This window comes from Apodemus sylvaticus, chromosome 5 (assembly GCF_947179515.1).
Source record: "Apodemus sylvaticus chromosome 5, mApoSyl1.1, whole genome shotgun sequence".
NCBI classification, from domain to species: domain Eukaryota; kingdom Metazoa; phylum Chordata; class Mammalia; order Rodentia; family Muridae; genus Apodemus; species Apodemus sylvaticus.
Genome location: NC_067476.1, coordinates 54,094,929 through 54,102,901, shown reverse-complemented (window position 1 = coordinate 54,102,901; position 7,973 = coordinate 54,094,929).

Here is a 7,973-nt window from a genome sequence, read left to right as displayed (position 1 = left end):
AAATTTCTCAAGCAATAGATGGGTTACTGTCATCAGAATACCTTTCTAAAGCAACCTCTTGCCTTGTTTCCCCTCAGCCCTTCTCTGCAGTGCTCAGTGTTGAATGGGGGTTTTGTATGTGCTGGGCAAATGCTTCACCCTCAGGCTGCATCTCCAACCCCCTCTTACGGTGTTTGACCAAGTGGAATACAGTGCCAAAGCTCCCCCACGAGGCTTCTCTTCCTAGCTGGCCCACTTCCCAGGATCTCCCCTTGCCCTGTTAGTGGAATAAGCTGTCTGTGCTTCCATCGGATGTTGGTTACATCTCGGGCATGCTGATGTCAGTGAAGATTCAGCGTGGGAAGGGCCGACAGTAGACTCCTCCCTGAAGTTCATGTAAAGAGGATCCATTCTGGAAAAAGTACTTCCTGGTACAGTTGAATGAACACCCAGTGAACAAAGAGAACAAGCAAAGGAATAAGTATGGGTTTGTTTTGTAATTGTTGTACAAATTTTAATGTGTAATGACAAGTCAAAAGAATCGTATTGAAAATGAGAAGTACTAATATTATTGCTTCCTAAGTCATAGGTAGGTTCGCTGTGACTGTTAATCTTCACTGTCGACCTGACTAGATTTAGAATTGGCTAGAAGACAGTGAGGCAGGCTTTGTCCGTGTCTATGAGGGCGTTTTCAGAGAGGGTTAAGTGAGAGGCAAGGCCTGCCGTGAGTGTGAATGGCACCATCTGTGTGCTAGGGGTGTGGGAAGCCAGCCAAGTGCAGCCTCTGCCCTTCTTCTGGCTCCTCGTCCACTGTCACACGAGCAACCCCCACCCCACCCCATTACCTGAGCTGCTGAAACTCTCTAAGCTACAGAGTCGCAATAATGTTTTCTCCCTTATATCTTGTTGTTATTGTTGTTTCTATCACTGATGTAAAATCAACGAGTGCATTCACATTTATAGAGAAGTGGGGTCCCTGACATGAGTCAACACTCTCAAAGATTTATTCTTATGTATCTTCGTGAGTTTAGACGAACCAAGTACACGAGGTTGCCATGGAGACCAGAGGTGGTCAGAGTGGAGTCCCAGGCAGCTGGGAACTGGCTGGCATGGATGCTGGGAACTGAAGGCCTGGCCTCTGAAGGAACAGTGTGCCCTCTTAACAACTGGCCCATCGCTTCATCCCTGAGTCAAAATTATTTTGTTTCTTTATTTCTGTTTTGAGAATGAAAGAACTGATTTTAGAATATCTACTTGCTACATGGGTCAAAAGATAACACCAGAAAGAATATAGTGGGGCTGGAGAGATGGCTCAGCAGTTAAGAGCACTGACTGCTCTTCTGAAGGTCCTGAGTTCAAATCCCAGCAACCACATGGTGGCTCACAACCATCTGTAATGAGATCTGATGCCTTCTTCTGGGGTGTGTGAAGAAAGCTACAGTATACTTACTTACATATAATAAATAAATAAATCTTGAGAGAGAGAGAGAGAGAGAGAGAGAGAGAGAGAGAGAGAGAGAATATAGCTGGACTATATCACTCAGCAGGTTACCAGAAAACAATCATGAGTGGCCAAGACAAGATTTTTTGTTGTTGTTGTTCTTTGTTTTTGTTTTTGTTTTCCGAGACAGGGTTTCTCTGTGTATCCCTGGCTGTCCTGGAACTCACTTTGTAGACCAGGCTGGCCTCAAACTCAGAAATCCGCCTGCCTCTGCCTCCCAAGTGCTGGGATTAAAGGCATGCGCCACCGTCGCCCGGCTTCAAAGACAAGATTTGAATCTAGAAATTTTGTGTCTGCATTGGAGGATTGTTCCTGCCAATTAAAATTCCTAGCAATTGTAGGAGATAACAATTACATTAACTGAACAACCATCATCATATGTTAAGAATTTACTGAAGAGTTTACTTTAAAGAGACAAAAGTGTTAACTGTTTTCCAAATTAATCAACTTTTAAAAAGATTTTAGAAGTTTTGCTGGTTTCTATATTTTTAGATGTTTTGTGAGCATTGGTTAACAGAAGCTCTTTTTAACTCCAGTGTTAAAGACAGGATTCTTTTCAGAGTAGTTTTTTTTTTTTTTTTTTTTTTTTACTTCCTAGGTGGGCAAACTATTTTAAACAATACTAGCAACAAACACCGGGTGTGTTCCTTAACAGAAAGCAAGTGCCCTGACTGCTACCACTTGATGTGGTAGTTAAGGGACGTTTAGTCCTCCTGGCTTGTGTCTTAGATCAAAGATGGTCAGACACAGACTCAGAGTCAGAGCTCCGGGACTGCTGAAGGGCACACCTAGAATTTGAAACGAAGGACATTTGAGAAATACCCTCAGGCTGAGGTGGTCTAGGAAATTCCATAATCCAAAGAGCCTGTAGGTAGGAAGTTGCCAGAGTCCTGACCCCACCCTCCCACGACCTGGCCACACTCTTGTCCCTCCAGTCATTTTTGAGCAGCGCCTCCTCTTTGCATTTCTGCTTAGTCATCAAACTGGTCATAGCAGGCACTGGGGATGGGGGTGTCCCAAGCTCCCCAGGGACCGAGAAAGCTGTTCTCTGCCCCTTTGAGATTCTAAAGAGGAAAGGAGGCTTTTCTCCACCAACTCTCACCAAACAGAAAGAAGGCTTGGGTGCTGAGTAGGGAAAGAAACCCAGAAGCATCTGATCCTCCAGAAGCCAGTGAAATTAAATTGTCACAGGATCCCAAAGCCCCGGCGCTGCTTCCCAGCCTGAAGTGGCCTGAAAATGAACCGAAAACTTCACAATCCCAATGGGATCTCACAATGTTTGTTTACATTGCTGGGCAGGGTGGAGCTGGAAGACAACTTTAGAGAGCTCTTAAAAGTCACACCTACCTCAGAAGGTGAAAGGAAATAGAAAACAACCAGAAGGACCCCAAAGCCGGTGTGGAGGAGCCTCCGTGTGGCTGTGAATGAGAACATAGCTCTAGATAGTTTGGCCTCTGGGTCCACCTGCTGGTGCGCTTTTCTTTCACTGCTGAGCACTATACATGACGCTGTTGCCTGGCAGGGTAGCAACTGCCACACAGCCCAAGATGTAAAGCCAAAGTGGGTCCTCTGAAAGAACAGAAGAGGGAGTGGTTGGTGAAGAAGGCAAGTCTCTGTGAGGCCAGGTGTGATCGAGGGAGCTCAGTGGATGTGTTTTCATTTCTGAGGACACAGGAGATGCCCCGAACTCTGCCCCCGAGGCTGGGTGAAGAATTTCTACAGTTCTGAGGCTGGCTTCACAGTTGATACCATGGCTGTCAGGGAGCCTCACTTTACCACTACTTAAGGTCAAGGCAGCCCAGAGGTGCCAGCTAGAGCTGCAGTCCTTTAGGACCTCCTCCACGTTCCTGTGTGTGTGTGTGTGTGTGTGTAGCAGTCTACTGCTGACCTGTATTGCTCGTCAGGGTCACATCACAGCAGACAGCTGCCTGGGCAGGCCTGCTGTCAGTGCTCGAACCATTCACAGCCTCTGTGCTGAAGACGTCTATGGACTGTCCAGTCAGCTCGATTTACTCTCTAATTCCTAAATTTCTCATGCTTCCCTTCTCCAGCTTTGAAGACCAGCACTTCCTCCGATCTTTCAGTTTAGATGGCACATTTGAGCTTCCTCAGGCCATAGTCACAACCTGGAGATATACTGGGGATGATGTCGCTCTTGGAAGTCACCCATTGCTAAACTGCATGCAGCAACCCTCAAGGTCACCTTGGCTCAAGGTCAGATCTCCTTGGCTGAGGATATATGGAACGGCCCATGTCAGGAATCCTGGGGAGATCCCTGGGAAGACAAAAAGCAGGCCTGCTGTGGCTAAGGATGCTTGCTGGACTTAATCACCTCCATTCAGAGGGACGAAGTGAGCCCAAAATAACTTCAGAAATTCAGCCTAGCTTGTTATTGTTCTTAAATATAGCCTTAATTAAATCCAGTGCTTGTGCACACACACACACACACACACACACACACACACACACAAAGTGCAGAGCTCTGAGAAGTCTAAGGAGTCCTGTACGTATCATGCCTCCAGCTCCTGATATGCTTCATGTAAATGCAGTTTGTGAAGCAGCTAGAGCCAGTTCCAGCTTGGGTGTATGAAGGGTGCAATGATGGTACCCATTGCTGGCATCGAGCATCACAGTCTCCTGGAGGGCTTACTAAAGCATCCTGCTGTCACCAGATGATGTGAGGATGCTAGCTGAGGGACCACGCTTACAATCAAGATCAGGATAACCAGGAGTTAAGCCACTCACATGCATATGGTACAACCAACCAGGCAAGTGTTGTGTTCCTGTGACACTGGCTATTTGAGACAGGTAGAAAGATTACCTGAGCCCAGGAGCTTGAGACAAGCCTTGGTGATATACTGAGACTTGACTGAGAAAGAAAAGAAATATAATCATACAAAGAAGGAAAGCCTATTAGCAGCACAGTTTCAATTAAAATGAATTTAACATATACTTAGCCAATGAACTTTTTAAATTGGTCTTCTAATCATATTTATTTCAATGACTCTAAAATGTTCAATAACTTTCTTACAATTGCACATTGCTTTCCTAATTATATAAAAAAGATTTCCAGGGTGACTGGCTCTTGATGCCTCTATGTGGTCAAAGAAACTGAAAAGCTGTGTTTGAAGAAGTTAATGCCATATAGTCGGTCACTCAGCTGATAGTCTGAGGAGCTAGGACTCAAACCCAGGCAGCCAACCTCCTGCAGAAGTATGCTTAACTTCTGCCTCTAGATGCAGCCTTTCCAGTTTTCTGTCATCTAGAGATTTGATGAAGATGTCTTTTTTTTTTTTTTTTAAGAGGTTGGCTTTCAGCCTGGGATATAGCTGAGTGGTAAAATGCTTGCTTGCCTAGAGTGCATGAAGCCCTGGATTCAATCCCCAGTGCAGAAAATAGAGACTGGCCTTTGTCCAGCACTTTCTGGCTCCCAGACCTTATGCTCAGCAGTGGGTAAACAACATCCAAGACTGGCAAGGGAAACAAGGCTAGGAACAGGGTGCATGCAGTTCCCAGTGCCAGCTATTGATTAAGCCACAAAGGGTTTATTGGTTGGTATGCCCAAAGTATAAGAGAAATAGATTGTGTTTCAGAGACTTTGGATCTACAGAAAAGGATGTTGTGGCAAAGAGGTGGCAGGCATGGATTTCCCGGTGAAAGGTGACGGAAAGTCTGCCTTTCTGAAAATTAAGGGACAGGGACGTGGTCCAGGGCAGACCACCTGTGCAATGTGTGTGTGTGTGTGTGTGTGTGTGTGTGTGTGTGTGAGGCTTGGGTCCTCTCCCTGCTCCTGTGCTTTGAGTTTCCACCCTGTTTTAAGTCGGAACTTCCTAGGAAATGTTGCTACAGTGGGCCACCCACCTTGCATAGTCTTCCTTCCTTAGCTGATGAGGAATTACTAAGGAGCTTCAGGTTTCACACATGCTAATCCTATGCCCTACCACCGAGCAGCCCCTCAGCCCCATTTCTCAGTGTTTGATGCTGCTGTTTCTGTTGTTGTCGCTGTTTTAGTCTTTTGTTGGTTTTATCAGGCCAGAGTGCTCGTGTGAGTGTGCACATGCAGAAGCCAGAGGCTGATGAATTGAAAACTTAAGGATTCTTTGGAAAGTCGGTTGGATGGTGTTTTGCTGGGGCCAACACGTGAAGGAACATTTAGCTGAAGTGGATACAGGTGAAAGACTAAGGCAGACTCAGGAAGGAACATTTAGCAGACACAAGAGAGAGGATGTTCTGCTAAAGCAAGCACGTAAAAGAACACGTGATGAAGGATTCTTTGCTAACACCACGCATGTCTTAGTCCCCTTACATTTTGTAGTTGAGCTGCATTTGTCAGACTCCAGAGAAATGCACCAGAAAACTTCTGGTGGTGTGCTGTAGTTTCTTGCTGATTCTGCAGACTCGATTTGGCAGAGTGATGTCAACTGAGACAGACACACATGCTAAGTTAAGGCAAGGCCTGTGGAGAACACGTGACGTGTGGAGGGTATAGATAGGACTCCGCAGACAGTGGCGGAGACTGAGCTAGGCTTGCTTGTAGAGCTTCCACTCCCTGAGAGAGGCACAGCCAAGAACTTTTCCTGGCATTCCTCTGGGTCCTTCCTGCTGACTTGAGCCAAGGCTGAGGCCTAGATGTCTCTGCTACGTAGTGCCACCACCGCTGATTTGTGTTTGCTCTCTGACTCTATGAACTGGACTGCTGGTGTATCCATGAGATGTTTCTGAGTGGAACGAGCTGGTGCTGCTAACCTGTGAGCTGAACTGCTGAATTCCAGACAACACAGATGGGAGTTATTCCAAAAAACCTTTCTAAACCGGTCCCACTTCCCCTGTATTCCTTAAAGGTGAGTTCAAGAGCCATCATTAAAAATAGGCTTTGAAAAAACTAAAGATACAGGTTGACATCAAGTCTCCTATCACTCCGTAATTTAGCCTTTTATTTTTATTTTATTTTACTTAACTTTATTTTATTTTATGTGGGTGTGGGTGTTTGCCTGCCTGTATGTCTGTGTACCACTTCCATGCATAGTGCACTTGGAGGCAAAAAAAGACACTGGATCCTCTAAAACTGGGGTTAAGATGGTTGTGTGTCACCATCGGGTACAGAAACCAAATACTCCACAAGAGCAGAGTATGCTCATAACGGCTCATCCAGCCGGCTGCCTTAATGTTTGAAACAGATCTCTTACTGGACAAAATTTCCTGGAGCTCACTAACTGGCCAGACGGCCTGCAGAGCACCGATGGTCAGCCTGCCTCTCTACCCTGCTGCCCCAGCTCTGGGGTTATACATGCCACCACTCCTGTTGGGACCTCCCCCCCAGAGCCTCCTGCTTGTGGACGGGCACTTGTATGACAGACACATCTCCTTGGTTCACTTCCATGGATTTAAATGCCCTAAGGAGTTTATTTGATAAGTGTCATTCACCCCTTCATGGGAGACAAGTAACTTAGAATTTCTTTGTTTACAGAAGCATTAAAAATTAAAACTGGCTCAACTGTGACATTTAGAGTAATTTGGTTATTTGATTCAATTTAACTTTTTTGTTGTTTTTTGTTTGTTTGTTTGTTTGTTTTTTCTAAGACAGGGTTTCTCTGTATAGCCCTGGCTGTCCTAGAACTCACTCTGTAGACCAGGCTGACCTTGAACTCAGAAATCTGCCTGCCTCTGCCTCCCAAGTTCTGGGATTAAAGGTGTGCACCACCACTGCCCAGCCAATTTAACTTTTTTTATTATTTAACTAGTTTATTTTGGTTCTGAGGCTTGAATCTAGGGCCTTGTGATTGTTACACTGAGTACTTAGATCATCTTTTAAAGATTATCCTAAGGGGGCTGAAAAGATGGCTTAGTGATTAAAAGTACTGTCTGCTCTTCCAGGGGTCCTGAGTTCAATTTCCAGCAACCACATGGTGCCTCACAACCATCTGTAATGAAATCTGATGCCCTCTTCTGGTGTGTCTGAAGACAGAGACAGTGCACTCATATACATAAAATAAATAAATAAAAAAATTATTGTATAACCAATTACTTACAAATTATTTAGTGGACAAAGACAACCTCCCCCTTAAAATAAGTACTAGTTGGACCACTAAGATGGCTCTGTGGGAAATTCCTTAACCTACAAGCTGAACTATCTGAGTTTGACACCCAAGCAAGAAACCAATAAGAAAAGGGAAATAAATAATATTCTAATAGAAAAACCAACAAAGGCCTTAAATAGACTACTTGTAGTAGAAGAAACACCACACATACACACACACACACACACATACATATTAGGGTTAGGGTTATATATATGTATGTGTATATGTGTGTAAGTGTGTATGTGTGGTGTATATATATATATATATATACATACCACATATATGTGGTATATATGTATGTATGGTATATATACACATATATATACAGTTAATATCAAACAATATAAATATATATGGTTAATGTCAATAAATATATATATATTTATTATGGTTCTAGGATTGAATCTAGGGCC